Below are 18,621 nucleotides of genomic sequence, written 5' to 3' on the forward strand. Positions count from 1 at the left end.
TAGCACGCAATGACTACATCAAGCTTGTGACTCCACAAATTTGTTGGATGCATTTGCTGTTTTTTTGGTTGTGTTTCAGATTATTATATCCTCAATATAAATGAATGGTAAATAATGTATTGTGTCATTTTGGAGTCACTTTTATTGTAAATAAGAATAGAATATGTTTCTAAACATTTCTACATGAATGTGGATGCTACCATAAACTGACTTTCTCACTCATTCACGAATGTGTAGAGTCACAAGCTTGATGTAGTGCTATGAATATGGGACCAAATGCTTAACTTTTTACTGCTTTAGTACACATATAGTACCACTCAAAAGTTTGGACACACCTACTCATTCAATAGTTTTTCTTTATTGTTACTATTTTCTACATTGTAGAATAATAGTGAAGACATCAAAACTATGAAATAACACATATGGAAATATGTAGTAACCAAAAAAGTGTTAAATAAATCCAATATATTTTATATTTCAGATTCTTCATATAGCCTTGATGACAGCTTTGCACACTTGGTTGAGGTCGGGGGATTGTGTAGGCCAGGTCATCTGATGCAGCATTCCATCACTCTCCTTCTTGGTAAATAGCCTTTACACAGCCTGGAGGTGTGTTGGGTCATTGTCCTATTGAAAAACAATTGATAGTCCCACTAAGCCCTAACCAGATGGGATGGCCTATCACTGCAGAATGTGTGGTAGCCATGCTGGTTAAGTGTGCCTTGAGTTCTAAATAAATCACAGACAGTATCACAAGCAAAGCACCCCCACACCATAACACTTCCTCCTCCATGCTTTACGGTGGGAACTACACATGCAGAGATCATCCATTCACCCACACGCGTCTCACAAAGACACGGCGGTTGGAACCAAAAATCTCAAATTTGGACTCCAGACCAAAGGACAAATTTTCATCAGTCTAATGTCCATTGCTCATGTTTCTTGGCCCAAACAGGTCTGTTCTTCTTATTGGTGTCCTTTAGTAGTGGTTTCTTTGCAGCAATTCGACCATGAAGGCCTGATTCATACAATTCCCTCTGAACAGATGTTGAGATGTGTCTGTTACTTGAACTCTGTGAAGCATTTATTTGGGCTGCAATTTCTGAGGCTGGTAACTCTAATGAACATCCTCTGCAGCATAGGTAACTCTGGGTCTTCCATTCCTGTGGCGGTCCTCATGAGAGCCAGTTTCATAATAGCACTTGATGGTCTTTGCGACTGCAGTTCTTGAAATGTTCCGTATTGACTGACCTTCATGTCTTTAAGTAATGATGGACTGTCGTTTCGCTTTGCTTATTTGAGCTGTTCTTTCCATAATATGGACTTGGTCTTTTACCAAATAGGGCTATCTTCTGTATACCCCCCCCCTACCTTGTCACAACACAACTGATTGTCTCAAACGCATTAAGAAGGAAATAAATTCCACAAATTAACTTTTAAGAAGGCACACCTGTTAATTGAAATGCATTCCAGGTGACTACCTCATGAAGATGGTTGAGAGAATGCCAAGAGTGTGCAAAGCTGTCATCAAGGCAAAGGGTGAAGAATCTCAAATCTCAAATATATTTTGATTTGTTTAACACTTTTTGGGTTACTACATGATTCCATATGTGCTATTTCATAGATTTGATGTCTTCGCTATTATTCTACAATGTAAAAAATAGTAAAAATAAAGAAAAACCCTTGAATGAGTAGGTGTTTCCAAACTTTTGACTGGTAGTGTAGGAGAATTTGTCCCAATACTTTTGGTCCCCTAAAATGGGGGAACTATGTACAAAAAGTGCTGTAATTTCTAAAAGGCACACATATCATATCCCCAAGACAAATATCATATCCCCATTACAATAACAGGGGAGGCATTTTTGGGGGGGTATGATATTTGTTTGTCTGTAACTTTCTTACTCATCATTATTCACGATTCATTCAGGATTATCCGTAATCATGGTAGCATCCATATTCATGTAGAAGTGTTTAGAAACATATTATATTCTTATTTAAAATAAAAGTGACTCCAAAATGACACAATACATTACTTACAATTGGGAGCAAAATAATCTGAAACACAACCAAAACAAACAGCAAATGCGTCCAACAAATTTGTAGAGTCACAAGCTTGATGTAGTCATTGCGTGCTATGAATATGGAACCAAATATTTAACTTTTTACTACTTTAATACACATATAAGTGAATTTGTCCCAATACTTTTGCTCCCCTAAAATGTGGAACTATATAACAAAAGTGTTGTAATTCCTAAGGGGTTCACCCGATATGGATGAAAATACACAAAAATTAAAGCTGACAGTCTCCACTTTGATCTCGTGGTAATTGTTTGATTTAAAATCCAAACTTTTGGAGTATAGAGCCAAACAAAGAAAAAATGCTTCCCTGTCCCAGTAATTAAGGAGGGCACTGTATATATAGCTCTGCTCAGTGTGTCAGAGAGATCTAACCAGATATCAACTAACCAGATCGGATCAACTGGATTTAAAGGGATGGTTTGATCATATCTAGATGGTTAAAGGGATTGTTATCATTTAAAAGGATAACTGCATCGTTCTGTAGCCTGCAGTTCCATGACACTGCGAACCTCTGAGGCAACAACATAGATGTACGTTCCTCTCCCTCAGAGCCATTGTATATTACTATACCCATTGCAACACTGTACAGTCTAGCCACTCTATTTCTATGCTCTAACTAGCCCTGCTCTAGGCAGAACACTTCCTCTTTGCTCAACAGAACCTGGGACTGTCATGACAGATCTAATCTGATTTGGCACCCTATTCCCTATGTAGTGCACTACCTTTGGCCAGAGCCATCTGGTGCACTAGGGAATAGGGTGCCATTTAGGACATGTCTCCTGCAGCAGCATGCCTCTGAGGTCAAACCTCCTGATCAGCTGATCTTTGATTACTTCTCCATTATGTTTATGTTGGTGTTTCTGTACGTCACGTGTTGAAATATGAAATATGCTGATTAAAAACAAAACACATTACAGATTTTTCTCTATTCGCCTCCTTTATGTTTCCTCGTCTCCTTTCCATGTCTCCTTGTGTCCTTTTCTTCAGAGGGCCTGACGCTTGAATTAATTCAACTGTCCTATTCCCAGGGGTCAGTGTGTGTGTGTGTGTGTGTGTGTGTGTGGGTGGGTGTGTGTGTGTGTGTGTGTGTGTGTGTGTGTGTGTGTGTGTGTGTGTGTGTGTGTGTGTGTGTGTGTGTGTGTGTGTGTGTGTGTGTGTGTGTGTGTGTGCGTGCGTGCGTGCGTGCGTGCGTGCGTGCGTGTGCGTGCGTGCGTGCGTGCGTGCGTGCGTGTGTCTGTTTGTTATGACAGATGGGATGGTTTCTCTGGTTTGGGTATTTGATATCTGAATGATGTTATAAATATCCCATGGAAACACAGTGCTCCAGAATAATAACCACATCCAGAGAAGAATGAAGACTGCTCAGAACACCAATCACACTGATGGTTACAGCACACCACAGCTGACTGGTCTCATAGACTAGACGTAACAGAGTAAATGTAAATCCAGGCCACTCAAATTAGTAACTTTGCAACTACTTACTACTTTTTAGCTTCTTTGCAACTACTTAGCATGTTAGCTAATCCTTCCCCTAACCCTAACCCTAACCTTAACCCTTTCAGCTAACCCTAACCTTAACCCCTAACCCCTAGAGCTACCTAACGTTAGCATTAGACACCTAGCTAACGTTAGCCACAACAAATTGGAATTTGTAACATATCATACGTTTAGCAAATTCGTAACATTGTACGTTTTGCAAATTCGTTACATATTGTACGAATTGTAATTCATAACATATCATATAAAATGGATGATGAATTAATACATACCATATGATATATTACAAATATTTCTGTGAGTTATGCTTGGAATGCTTTGGTGAGACCATAACATCAAACAAATACACCACCTTCCTTTCGCCCTCCCCTCCTATTGTTTTATGTGTGCTGTTTCATAGTGTGACTTCTCATATTCTGCCTCCTGCCTTCAAAAACACAGAATTAATGACAGACTGTTCCAGTCTAATAATCACACATAAACTAACTCCATCGTGACGGCTAGTGAATGCTATAGACTACACAATGGGACACAGACAGTAGACATACAATACAATACCTCTTTTTCACAGAGGCATTTCAGTAAGAACCTCACAACCACAGATGAATAAGGGAAATAGGGTTGGCTATAAGAATAATCTTTGCCCCAGGATACTGGCAAATAAATAATAGCCTAATACAATACACTGAATTCACTCCTTCTACAGTCTGTTTAGTGTGTGTTAGGCCTGGTGGTGATGGTTGGTCTCAGGGAGGAATGGAAAGGATGGGCGCAATGAGGCCTGATCAAAGTCTGTGCCTCAGGTGCCAAGTTGGTCCCTGTTATTCCACATATCATGAGATATTTAGGAAGAATATTATTAGCTAATTGTTCATGTTTGTAACTTTTATTTCCCATTAGCCTCTTATCTAATCTTTTCTGACCCAGCATTCTCCTGTACCTTTTTTTCTCTCCTCCCTCGTTCCTCCCCTCCAGTGATTTCACTGCATAACGTCGCAGTCGGTTATACTTAGCCATACAATTAGCTGCAAGCTACTTTGTTGGATGTAGAAAATGAAAAAAAAAAGATGTACAAGTCGACGTTTCCCTAAAAAACAAACATGACATTCTTAAACTGTATTCCTAGCCGGCAACATCAGGGCTCCAGTGGCGCAATCGGTTAGCGCGCGGTACTTATACAGCAGTATTGAGTTGAGCTATGCCGAGGTTGTGAGTTCGAGCCTCACCTGGAGCAGAGAATTTTTAACGCTTACAGAACGGCTGTGAAGAAATTACTCGAAGTACACAAATTCCAACCAATAATTTATATATACACTGGATCACTGACAAGGGAGTGCTGTTTTGAAGTCACCGTGCCCCCATATTGGCACTCCCCCACCATTGTGAAAAAGATTTTGGGAACTATAGAAATGCATTTATTAATGTCTACATTAGTTTTTGCCACGTTTATTATTACAGACACCTTAATGCCTACATTTAAAATCTTATCATGTGAGCTAAACATACAAATAAAAAATGAAAACATATATAAAAACATTTCCCGTAAATTATAATTTTTCTAATGTTACTGTGGCCACTACAACAAAATAATACCTAAATAGATGTGATTTTTGTCCTTGAAACATTTAATTGCGCAATTTTATTGCATATTTCACTTATATTTCTTGCGCAATACTATAGAATCCCATTCATTCCTATGGAGGACTGCTTCTTCTTGGGCAGGGCTCTCCAACCCTGTTCCTGGAGAGCTAAGTACCCTCCTATATGTTTTCGCTCCAACCCCAGTTGTAACTAACCTGGTTCATTTGCTAAACGAGCTAATTATTAGAATCAGGTACGCTAGATTAGGGTTGGAATGAAAATCTGCAGGATGGTTGCTCTCCGGGAACACGGTTGGAGAGCCCGGTTCTGGGGAGTGCCAATAGTCTCTCATTGGCCAATACATAGCATCAGCAATTCAGGGTTTATTGGTGCTTTCAAGACAACTGGAAACTCTGAAAAATAGGTCAAATCATGATGTCAGTAATCTTTAGGTCTGAAAGTCTGATGCACAAGTTTCCAACTTGGAATTCCGAGTTGGGTGACCATTCAAAAATATATTTCCCAGTCGGAACTCGTTTTTTCCCAGTTGTTTTGAACGTGGCACAATACATAATTGTTTACAATGGTGCCATCTCTGTATTTATGATGCTTTCAATGCCGCATTCAAAACAACTGGGAACTCGAAACTCTGAAATATGACTTCCGACTTCAGTGCATTGAAGACAACTGGGAACTTGGGAAAAAATTAGCTCCGACTGGGAAAAATAGTTTTGAACGTCATCCAACTTAGAATTTCAGCTCGGGAACTTGGGCATCTAGAGCTCTGACTTTCCGACCTGAGGATCACTGACATCATGATTTGACCTAGTTTTTTTCAGAGTTCTTGAATGCACCACAAGCCAACTGGGAACTCCGGAAAAAACGAGGTCAAATCATGATGTCAGTGATCTTCAGGTCGGAAAATCAGAGCTCTCGAAAGATGCCAGACGTTTTGGGTTGTTCAAATAGTGTTTTAATAGCTGCTCAAGAGTACACCCTACTGGTAAACAGGAGAGAAAATACATTTTGTCTTTGTATTAGGGACAATGTTGCAACTGACTAGCAGAGGGTCTCTCTACCCGTTGGAAATATGTTAAAAGCTTTACTTAGAATGTTAAAAGGAAACATTGTTTTGCTGTTGCAGATGTTAGGGGCTTTTTCCATTGTGCATCTGTCGTAATGAAAGTACTGTATGAAACGCCTGTTTCGTAATCATAACAATGCAAACTGAGTGTGATCTGTCATTCTCAACCAGAGGGAAGGACATATCACACCCAGCCCCAACCCAGTCTTCCCAAATCTTTGTCCCATTGCTATAGTATAGTAGCCTACACATCTTGTCCCACCCAGTATTATCCAAACCCTTTAGCGCCTCTTCTTGGTTACAGCTTCTTTTATATATATATATATATATATATATATATATATATATATATATATATACTTTTATTTTTTATATTTTTTTATATTTTTATATTTTTTATTTTTTTATTTTTTTATTTTTTTATTTTTTGTTCTAATTTTACCCCCCTTTTCTCCCCAATTTCGTGATATCCAATTGTGATCCAATTACGAGCTTGTCTCATCGCTGCAACTGCCCAACGGGCTCGGGAGAGGCGAAGGTCGAGTCATGTGTCCTTCGGAACATTTGTGCGTCGCACTATGGGACTCCCGTTCACGGCCGGTTGTGACACAGCCTGGTATCAAACCCCAGGAGGTTGCAGCTTCTTTAACCTGGGTTAGGGCCATTTCCATTTTTTTATTTGGTCGATTCAGGAAGTGAATTAAAATTAAATTCATGAAATGAAAACTGACCAGTAATTTCTGTGAATACATTTAAATTCATGAATTGAAGACTCAGACTTTTGTGTTTCCATCGCTGAGGCCAGGGCCACCAAAAAAGTATTGGGGCCAGGTGGGGGCAGGTCGCAATGTAAAGCTAACAGAACATTGTTAAAGAGGCTAGCCACCAAGCATCTGTATGACCTATTAAATATTTGTGTTATTTCTATTACCAATGTTTCATTGTGCAATCAAATATGTGTGTATGTGTGTGTATAAACTCCGTAAAATGTGTTAACTGGGAATGAACAAGCAGAATATTGTAGTAATGATGTGACATAGATATCTGATTTCTGGACTGAAAATGAGAGTGTACATCTGTGTCCCTTACCTATCCTTCATTCTTCCCTCCCTCCCTCTCTCCCTCTTTCCTTCATCCGGCCACAAACACAATCAGTGAACACAATTTATCAGTGCTCAGATTTCAGTGTGTGACACTGTTTTCTGTACAGTACAGTACAGTTTTTAATTTAGGTTCTGATCCATTGCTATAAGACTCTAAATCCCCTGAAGGGGCCAGAGCAACACAGCCCCTGACCCCCTACCCCCGGTTTCTTTCATACACATGCACACACACACCACTAACCCCCATGCCGACTGGAGCCTGCCAATGTGTGTATGTTTGTTCATGGGGGTAAACTGAGATTGAACATCCTGAGATCAGAGAAGAATGATACAATTCTACCCACCCTAATCCTAAATTTTAGCAAATTAAAATACCCACTCTACTCACTCACTCACTCACTCACTCACTCACTCACTCACTCACTCACAAACACAAACACACTCACACACACACACACACACACACACACACACACACACACACACACACACACACACACAAACACAGTGGCTGTGTGTTGGCCTCGGGGGAAAGCTGCTGTGATATCTAATGAGTTGTCCATTAATAAAACTGAGATTAATCCTGCTGGAAAACACAAAGAAACACTACATGAAAACAAGCGTCCCTGGTTTTACAGGGAGGAGTAATTGCTGATATTAATCCTAAAGACCTCAGACTGTCTTTCTGCACTATCTATCGTTGACCTCCCTCATCCTACTTCCCTATAACTCTTCACTCTCTCCCTCTCCTTTCTCTTTCTCTATCTCTCTTCAGTGTCACTCCCTCTCTAATGTGTGGGTGTGTGTGTGCTGTGGAGGATAGAGTTGTGTGTGTCTTAGGTGTTTTGAATCATCTAGTTGTAAATCTTTTGAAGTATGGGAAGACCACATCATTGCCTAACTAAAAACGAATTTCTTTGTTTTAACTGACTTTCAACCCCTGAGCTCATCTGCTGATGTCGGGACATGCCATCGGGAAAACGAGCGCACCTTTAAAAAACGTCAGACGGTTACACGTCAACCAATGAAACGGCAGATTTGAACGAGGGCAGAGCTGATTGACAGCAATTTCAACCAATCAATGTTAGCACCCTCGATAATTTTTGACCAATCACCGAACAAGTACCAAAAATAGCACCTCTTATTCAGCACCCAAAGGACGAAAGTGCGAGATTCGCCTGTGTTGTCTATTATAACTAATTCTGACTGTCCATATTTGTGTAGAAACGTACAGAATAGTTTTTTTTTTTGTTTGATGTGAGAAACCTATTTGGTGTCAAACATGCGTAAAAACCTACGCCATCCAAACAGGGAACCGCCGAGAAAGGAATTATCGCCGCTCATCTGAGGCCAAACTCGCTTATTTTGTTTTGTCAAATAAGGAAACAAAATAATATATCACCACGACAATATCCACTACGCAGGGACCTAAAAAACATCTACATTCGTTTTACAGTTGGAAACGTAAGTATAAATGAAGAGGTTTAGCTAGGGGGCAATCGTTGTGTTGGCTAGCTCGCTAACGTTAGCCTAGCATGGCCTATTCGCATTTAACTAGCTTACTACTTACTGTAACTGACGTTATCGTCACCAGTGGTTGATTCTCGCATGAACATGAATTTGTGTTCTGTTATTTTGAATACCAGCTAACATTAACTAGTTAACTGCATTAACGTTAGTTACATGCTTTTGACTGTCAACGTCGTCTAAAAGGTGCATCAATTGTTTTCAAATACGGTGCGTGGGCTGGGAAATTTCATTATTTTGCCAACTATTTAGCTAAATAGCTAGCCACTTATTTTTCAGATGACACCTTGCTAACTGACGTTAGCTATCTAGCTAACTGTAGCGTTTGGTTTGTTGTCAGTTGTTTAACGCGACCAACAAACATCCGCTCGTGCCAGAAATAATCTAATCGGATCAAGCGTAATATTAGCACAGTTAATTATATAATCAAGTGGTTCCCAACCTTTTTCCGTTACTGTCCCCCTGAAGTACCCCCTCATGTGCTTTTTACCAGTAAGCATTATGGTCTCTTGAGTCTTCTCAAGGACCACCTGTGGATAGGCTAAGTACCCCCAGGGGTCCTAGTAGCTGGCTATATTGTTGTATGGTTATTTTCTGTCGCCACACACCATAACTATGCACAACGCAGCGAGTCAAACCCATACAGACTCCCGATGTTGTCCCAAAGCTAGCATGTAACTAACGTTAATCATTGACTACACTTTCCTTGCTAACTAGCCAGCTAACTACATAAAGTAATGCTGATTATATGTGATGGCCAGACATGCTGGGAGATTTTGAATATTACCATTAATTTACCTTGCTAGTTTGTGTCCCATCCATGGGAGAATCAAACCCACAACTGGTGTATTCACCTTGCCAGAAGATACTGACCCTACCAGTAGGCTTGTTTACACTGAGCTGCGCAGAGGTCGGAACACAATCATGGTTACATTAAGACGTTGAGGCCGCGCAAGATATGGGTGGAAAACGTACATCAATGCAGGGATGGGGTATGGCACTGTACTCCAAATTGTACCTTTATCAACACTGCTCCATAGAGAAGATTGAAATACTGCTTGTTTTCCCAGTTAATGTAACCATGACTGTGTTCTGACCTCAGTGCAGCTCAGTGTAAACAAGCATAATGGTAGGGTCGGTGTCTTCTGGCAGGTACTCACCATGCTACAAACCCCTGGCACTGTGCTGTTAGAGCATGGCCACCATGTTTTGGCCTGGGTGTAGTAGTGGGACAGGTGGGTTTAGGTGTGTGTGGCGGTCCGTGCAGTCTGGGGGATGACTTCTGACCCCTGAGGGGTGGTGGGCGAGGTCAAAGTCACCTGCAGACCCTGAGGGCTACAATAAAATTGTGTACTGTTGGGGGAACTGGAGTTGGGAACCACTGACCTAGACTCTGACTGGGAGATAAGGACATATACACACACCATCCCTCTCCTTGCCCCAACCTGGGCTCGAACCAGGGACCCTCTGCACACATCGTCAAGTCACCCACGAAGCCTCGTTACCTTTCGCTCCACAAAAGACACGTCCCTTGCAGAGCAAGGGAAACAACTACTTCAAGGTATCAGAGAGAGTAATGTCACACAGACAGACAGAGTAGTGACACTAGGAGCAATTAGGTTAACTTAGACAGATCCTTATCATTTACACATCCCTATCTTTATTACTACTAGAAGACTGATTATTATTTAGAATATTTGTTTATTTTTGTCAATATTCATAATGTACATATTTTCTATTGAAATTAAAATACAACTCGTACTACAGAGCAAGCGGTAAAGCTTAATATGACACCAATTTCTGATTTGTAGCATCTACAGATGAAACATGGAGTCTTAAAGGAGGCCTGGGTAAGGCCAAAATGTCATAAATATGCCAACTATGCTTTAGATACAAATGTCAAATATATGTCAACAATCTTTCCTCCAAAGGACGATTATATGGATTACATTTAGTGAAAGTCCCCCAAATGATGGTATTTTGTTGTCTGGGTTTCATGAGGAATCACTCTTAGGGAGAAGAGACGGACCGAGGGAGTAGGACTGGGAATTGCCATGGACCTCATGATACGATCATGATACTTTGGTGCATATACGATATCTATTTGGATTCTCACGATTTTACACTGAACAAAACTATAAACGCAACATGCAACAATTTCAAAGATTTTACTGAGTTACAGTTCATATAAGGAAATCAGTCAAATTAAAGAAATTCATTAGGCCCTAATCTATGGCTTTCACATGACTGGGAATACAAATATGCATCTGTTGGTCACAGATACAAAAAAAAAGTAGGGGCGTGGATCAGAAAAGCAGTCAGTATCTTGTGTGACCACCATTTGCCTCATGCAACGCGTCACATCTAATTCGCATAGAGCTGATCAGGCTGTTGATTGTGGCCTGTGGAATGATGTCCCACTCCTATTCAATGGCTGTGCGAAGTTGCTGGATATTGGCAGGACCTGGAACACGCTGTCGTACATGTCAATCCAGAGCATCCCAAACATTCTCAATGGGTGACATGTCTGCTTAGTATGCAGGCCATGGAAGAACTGGGACATTTTCACATTCCAGGAATTGATCCTTGTGACATGGGGCTGTGCATTATCATGCTGAAACATGAGGTGAAGGTGGTGGATGAATGGCACGACAATGGAACTCAGGATCTTGTCACCGTATCTCTGTGCATTCAAATTGCCATCGATAAAATGCAATTGTGTTCGTTGTCCGTAGTTTATGCCTGCCCATACATAATCCCACCGCCACCATGTGGCACTCTGTTCACAACGTTGACATCGGCAAACCGCTCGCCCACACGACGCCATCTGCCCGGTACAGTTGTAACCGGGATTAATCTGTGAAGAGCACACTTCTTCAGTGTGCCAGTGGCCATCGAAGGTGAGCATTTTCCCACTGATCCCGCAGGTGAAGAAGCTGGATGTGGAGGTCCTGGGCTGATGTGGTTACACGTGATCTGCGGTTGTGAGCCTGGTTGGAGGTACTGCCAAATTCTCTAAAACAACATGGTATAGAAATTAAGTCATTTCTCTGGCAACACCTCTGGTAGAAGTTCCTGCAGTCATCATGCCAAATGCACGCTCCCTCAACTTGAGACATGTGGCATTTATGTTGTGTGACAAAACTGCACATTTTAGAGTGGCCTTTTATTGTCACCAGCACAAGGCGCACTTGTGTAATGATCATGCTGTTTAATCAGCTTCTTGATATGCCACACCTGTCAGGTGAATGGATTATCTTGGCAAAGGAGAAATGCTCACAGTGATATAAGCAAAATAAGCCTTTTGTGAGTATGGAACATTTCTGGATCTTTTGTTTCATATCATGAAACATGGGACCAACAGGTGCTAGGTTTGAGGAGTTGATTTGGGACAGCCACGTCCACTGGATATGACAGCTGAACAGATAGCCCCATCACTACTGTTCTATTGTGCTGTGTCAAATAAAATGTTATTGGTCGCGTACAAATACACTATATATATATATATATATATATATATATATATACCAGAGCATATGAGCGGAGTGGAGCGGGAGCGAGCGTGGAGCGTGAGTGGACGGATTTTGAACAGAGCGCAGAGCGGCATTTTTAAAAGGACGGAGCGTCGCCCTATGTCCCGCTCCAATTTCGCTCGCTCACACCACGAGTCTGAAGCATGCTCAAGCCTGACCCAGAATCCATCTGTTTAATTTAATTTGTGTCGTCCATGAATTTGTATTTTATAGAGCGAGAGGAGCAGCAGCAGAAACAAGAGAAAAGGGTTGAGGAATTCAAAAGTTTATTCACTGCACGCAAAGGCCCAACCATAACGAGGGAGAGAAAAAGAGAGCTGGATGTAGCATTTTTTGAAATGATTTTCATGGACTATGAACCGCTGAGTAAAGGAGAACGCGAAGGGATGCAACACTTCGCCAGCGCAGCTCAACCGGGCTACACTCCCCCAAGAAACTATGATAAATCAGTACTTTACTTTGTCAAATTTACATCTGAGATGCCCCATTCACATGCTTCAGCTGGCGATCAAAAACGCCGTTACAGCTCCGTGAGCGAGGAGCTGAGATTCTCACCGCTCCACTCCGCTCATATGCTCTGATATATACACATACACAGTACCAGTCAAACATTTGGACACACCTACTCATTCAAGAGTTTTAATTTATTTGTACTATTTTCTACGTTGTAGAATAATAGTGAAGACATCAAAACTATGAAATAACACATGGAATCCTGTAGTAACCAAAAAAGTGTTAAACAAATCAAAATATGTTTTATATTTGAGTTTCTTCAAATAGCCACCCTTGGCCTTGATGATAGCTTTGCACACTCTTGGTATTCTCTCAACCAGCTTCACCTGGAATACTTTTCCAACAGTCTTGAAGGAGTTCCCACATGCTGAGCACTTGTTGGCTGCTTTTCCTTGACTCTGCGGTCCAACTCATCCCAAACCATCTCAGTTGGGTTGAGGTCGGGGGATTGTGGAGGCTAGGTCATCTGATGCAGCACTCCATCACTCTCCTTCTTGGTCAAATAGCCCTTACACAGCCAGGAGGTGTGTTGGGTCATTGTCCTGTTGAAAAACAAATGATAGTCCCACTAAGCGCAAACCAGATGGGATGGCTTATCGCTGCATAATGCTGTGTTAGCCATGCTGGTTAAGTGTGCCTTGAATTCTAAATAAAACACAGTGTCACCAGCAAAGCACCATCTCACCACCACCTCCATGCTTCATTGTGGGAACCACACATGCGGAGATCATCCATTCACCTATTCTGCATCTTACAAAGACACTGCGGTTGGAACCATTGATCGTGTTTTTTTGCCCAAGCAAGTATCTTCTTATTATTGGTGTCCTTTAGTAGTGGTTTCTTTGCAGCAATTCGACCGTGAAGGCCTGCTTCACGCAGTCTCCTCTGAACAGTTGATGTTGAGATGTGTCTGTTACTTGAACTCTGATGGGTTTTATTTGGGCTGCAATTTCTTAGGCTGGTAACTAATGAACTTATCCTCTACAGCAGAGGTAACTCTGGGTCTTCCTTTCCTGTGGCGGTCCTTATGAGAGCCAGTTTCATCATAGCGCTTGATGGTTTTTTACGACTGCACTTGAAGAAACTTTAAAAGTTCTTGAAATGTTCCGTATTGACTGACCTTCATGTCTTAAAGTAATGATGGACTGTCGTTTCTCTTTGCATATTTGAGCTGTTCTTGCCATAATATGGACTTGGTCTTTTACCAAATAGGGCTGTCTTCTGTATACAGACCCTACCTTGTCACAACACAACTGATTGGCTCAAACCCATTAAGAAGGGGCAGTGCAAATAGTCTGGGTAGCCATGATTAGCTGTTCAGGAGTCTTATGGCTTGGGGGTAGAAGCTGTTGAGAAGCCTTTTGGACCTAGACTTGGCGCTCCGTTACCGCTTGCCGTGCGGTAGCAGAGAGAACAGTCTATGACTAGGATGGCTGGAGTCTTTGACAATTTTTAGGGCCTTCCTCTGACACCGCCTGATATAGAGGTCCTGGATGGCAGGAAGCTTGGCCCCAGTGACGTACTGGGCCGTACGCACTACCCTCTGTAGTGCCTTGCGGTCAGAGCCTGAGCAGTTGCCATACCAGGCAGTGATGCAACCAGTCAGGATGCTCTCGATGGTGCAGCTGTATAACTTTCTGAGGAGCTGAGGACCCATGCCAAATCTTTTCATTCTCCTGAGGGGGAATATGCTTTGTCGTGACCTCTTCACGACTGTCTTGGTGTGTTTGGACCTTGATAGTTTGTTGGTGATGTGGACACCGTCGATGATCATGGGGGCGTGCTCAGTCCTCTTTTTTTCCCTGTAGTCCACAATCATCTCCTGTGTATTGATCACGTTGAGGGAGAGGTTGTTATCCTGGCACCACACGGCCAGGTCTTTGACCTCCTCTCTATAGGCTGTCTCATCATTGTCGGTGATCGGCAAACTTAATGATGTTTTTGGAGTCGTGCCTGGCCATGACGGTGAACAGGGAGTACAGGAGGGGACTGAGCATGCACCCCTGAGGGGCCCCCGTGTTGAGGATCAGCGTGGCAGATGTGTTCTTACCTACCCTTACCACTTGGGGGTGGCCCGTCAGGAAGGCCAGGATCCAGTTGCAGAGGGAGGTGTTTAGTCCCAGGGTCCTTAGCTTAGTGATGAGCTTTGAGGGCACTATGGTGTTGAACGTTGAGCTGTAGTCAATGAATAGCATTCTCACGAACAGTGAGGGGGAAAAAAGTATTTCATCCCCTGCTGATTTTGTACGTTTGCCCACTGACAAAGACATGATCAATCTATAATTTTAATGGTAGGTTTATTTGAGAGACAGAATAACAACAAAAAAATCCAGAAAAACGAATGTCAAAAATGTTATAAATTGATTTGCATTTTAATGAGGGAAATAAGTATTTGACCCCCCTCTCAATCAGAAAGATTTCTGGCTCCCAGGTGTATTTTATACAGGTAACGAGCTGAGATTAGGAGCTCACTCTTAAAGTGCTATTAGGAGTGCTCCTAATCTCAGCTTGTTACCTGTATGAAAGACACCTGTCCACAGAAGCAATCAATCAATCAGATTCTAAACTCTACACCATGGCCAAGACCAAAGAGCTCTCCAAGGATGTCAGGGACAAGATTGTAGACCTACACAAGGCTGGAATGGGCTACAAGACCATCGCCAAGCAGCTTGGTGAGAAGGTGACAACAGTTGGTGCGATTATTCGCAAATGGAAGAAACACAAAAGAACTGTCATTCTCCCTCGGCCTGGGGCTCCATGCAAGATCTCACCTCGTGGAGTTGCAATGATCATGAGAACGGTGAGGGACCCAGAACTACACGGGAGGATCTTGTCAATGATCTCAAGGCAGCTGGGACCATAGTCACCAAGAAAACATTTGATAACGCACTACGCCGTGAAGGACTAAATCCTGCAGCGCCCGCAAGGTCCCCCTGCTCAAGAAAGCACATATACAGGCCCGTCTGAAGTTTGCCAATGAACATCTGAATGATTCAGAGGAGAACTGATTGAAAGTGTTGTGGTTAGATGAGACCAAAATCGAGCTCTTTGGCAACAACTCAACTCGCTGTGTATGGAGGAGGAGGAATGCTGCCTATGACCCCAAGAACCGTCAAACATGGAGGTGGAAACATTATGCTTTGGGGGTGTTTTTCTGCTAAGTGGACAGGACAACTTCACCACATCAAAGGGACGATGGACGGGCCATGTACCGTCAAATCTTGGGTGAGAACCTCCTTCCCTCAGCCAGGGCATTGAAAATGGGTCGTGGATGGGTATTCCAGCTTGACAATGACCCAAAACACACAGTTATTTAGGCAGGTTATCTTGGTGTCCTTGGGCACAGGGACTATGGTGGTCTGCTTGAAACATGTTGGTATTACAGACTCAGTCAGGAACATGTTGAAAATGTTAGTGAAGAAACTTGCCAGTTGGTCAGCGCATGCTCTGAGTACACGTCCTGGTAATCCATCTGGCCCTGCGGCCTTGTGAATGTTGACCTGCTTAAAAATCTTACTCGCATCAGCTATGGAGAGCGTGATCACATGGTCATCCGAAACAGCTGATGCTCTCATGCATGCTTCAGTGTTGCTTGCCACGAAGCCAGCATAGAAGTGATTTAGCTCATCTGGTAGGCTTGTGTCACTGGGTAGCTCGCGGCTGTGCTTCCCTTTGTAGTCTGTAATAGTTTTCAAGCCCTGCCACATCCGACCAGCGTCAGAGCCGGTGTAATACGATTCAATCTTAGTCCTGTATTGACACTTTGCCTGTTTGATGGTTCGTCGGAGGGCATGGCGGGATTTGTTATAAGCGTTCGGGTTAGAGTCCCGCTACTTGAAAGCGGCAGCTCTACCCTTTAGCTCAGTGCGGATGTTACCTGTAATCCATGGCTTCTGGTTGGGGAATGTACGTACGGTCACTGTGAGGACAACGTCATCGATGCACTTATTGATGAAGCCAGTGACTGATGTGTTCTGCTCCTCAATGCTATCGGAAGAATCTCGGAACCAATATCCTTACCTCATGAAGCAGGTAGAGAGAATGCCAAGAGTGTGCAAAGCTGTCATCAAGGCAAACGGTAGCTACTTTGAAGAATCTCAAATCTCAAATATATTTTGATTTGTTTAACGTAGAAAATAGTAAAAAGAAATGCCCTGGAATGAGTATGTGTGTCCAAACGTTTGACTGGTACTGTATATACAAAGGTATGTGGACACCCCTTCAAATCAGTGGATTCGGCTATTTCAGCCACACCCGTTGCTGACCGGTGTATAAAATTGAGCACACCGCCATGCAATCTCCATAGACAAACATTGGCAGTAGAATGGCCTTACTGAAGAGCTCAGTGACTTTCAACGTGGCACCTTCATAGGATGCCACCTTTCCAACAAGTCAGTTCATCAAATGTATGCCCTACTAGAGCTGCCCCGGTCAACTGTAAGTGCTGTGGAAACGTCTAGGATCAACAAAGGCTCAGCCGCGAAGTGGTAGGCCACACAAGCTCAAAGAACGGGACCGCCGAGTGCTGAAGCACAGCGCATAAAAATCTGCTGTCCTCGGTTGCAACACTCACTACCAAGTTCCAAACTGCTTCTGAAAGCAACGTCAGCACAAGAACTGCCTAAGAACACAAGCCTAAGATCACCATGTGCAATGCCAAGCGTTGGCTGGGGTGGTGTTTTGCTCGCCGCCATTGGACTGGAGCACTGGAGCAGCGGAAACGCGTTCTCTGGAGTGACGAATCCCACTTCACCATCAGGCAGTCCGACGGACAAATCTGGGTTTGGCGGATGCCAGGAGAACGCAATCTGCCCCAATGCATAGTGCCAACTGTAAAGTTTGGTGGATGAGGAGTAATGGTCTGGGTCTGTTTTTCATGGTTCGGGCTAGGTCCCTTAGTTCCAGTGAAGGGAAATCTTAACACTACAGAATACAATGACATTCTAGACAATTCTGTGCTTCCAACTTTGTTGCAACAGTTTGGGGAAGGCCCTTTCCTGTTTCAGCATGACAATGCCCCTGTGCACAAAGTGAGGTCCATACAGAAATGATTTGTCGAGATCGGTGTGGAAGAACTTGACTGGCCTGCACAGAGCCCTGACCTCAACCACATTGAACAGCTTTGGGATGAATTGGAACGCCGACTGCGAGCCAGGCCTAATTGCCCAACATCAGTGCCTGACCTCCCTAATGCTCTTGTGGCTGAATGGACGCAAGTCCCTGCAGCAATGTTCCAACATTAAGTGGAAAGCCTTCCCAGAAGAGGAGGCTGTTATAGCAGCAAAGGGGGGACCAACTCCATATTAATGCCCATGATTTTGGAATGAGATGTTTGACGAGCAGGTGTCCACATACTTTTGGTCATATCGTGTATTTAGCACACGTTATCACAGGTGCAGCAAAATGCTTATGTTTCCAGCTCCAACAGTGCAGTATACCTATATTTTCCATTGATGAAGACATGACTGTGTCATGGTAAGGTATGCAAAATGGGTCAACTTTATCTCTTGAATGTTTGGCATTCAGGTCAAAAAATTAACTTTCTGAGCACTTCTACAAAGGGAAAATATGTATGGAAGGTTTTGATCAAATCAAAAGGGCTGCTGTCAAAAAGTGATTGAATTCAAATGGGTTTCAAGTTATGTCACATACAGAAGTACAGAGAAATGCCTTTCTTTCAAGCCTAATGGAAGACTCTAAATGG

The 18,621-nt window shown here is 42.7% G+C and overlaps 1 protein-coding gene and 1 non-coding gene across 3 annotated transcripts in view; both read left to right on the top strand.

The window, feature by feature from the left end:
- Positions 1–4,716: 4,716 nt before the first annotated feature.
- On the top strand, positions 4,717–4,810 carry trnai-uau. The gene is made up of 2 exons: positions 4,717–4,754; positions 4,775–4,810. It is a non-coding gene; the product is annotated as a tRNA-Ile (tRNA).
- Positions 4,811–8,465: 3,655 nt separating this feature from the next.
- Positions 8,466–18,621, top strand: part of LOC121547366 (protein phosphatase 1B) — a 48,178-nt gene continuing 38,022 nt past the window's right edge. For both annotated transcript variants that reach the window (XM_041858617.2, XM_041858616.1), the window contains exon 1: positions 8,466–8,808. The gene's annotated coding sequence lies outside the window, so the exon portion shown is untranslated. The remainder of the gene's footprint in view (positions 8,809–18,621) is intronic.

The sequence above is a fragment of the Coregonus clupeaformis genome, chromosome 31 (assembly GCF_020615455.1).
Source record: "Coregonus clupeaformis isolate EN_2021a chromosome 31, ASM2061545v1, whole genome shotgun sequence".
Taxonomy (NCBI): domain Eukaryota; kingdom Metazoa; phylum Chordata; class Actinopteri; order Salmoniformes; family Salmonidae; genus Coregonus; species Coregonus clupeaformis.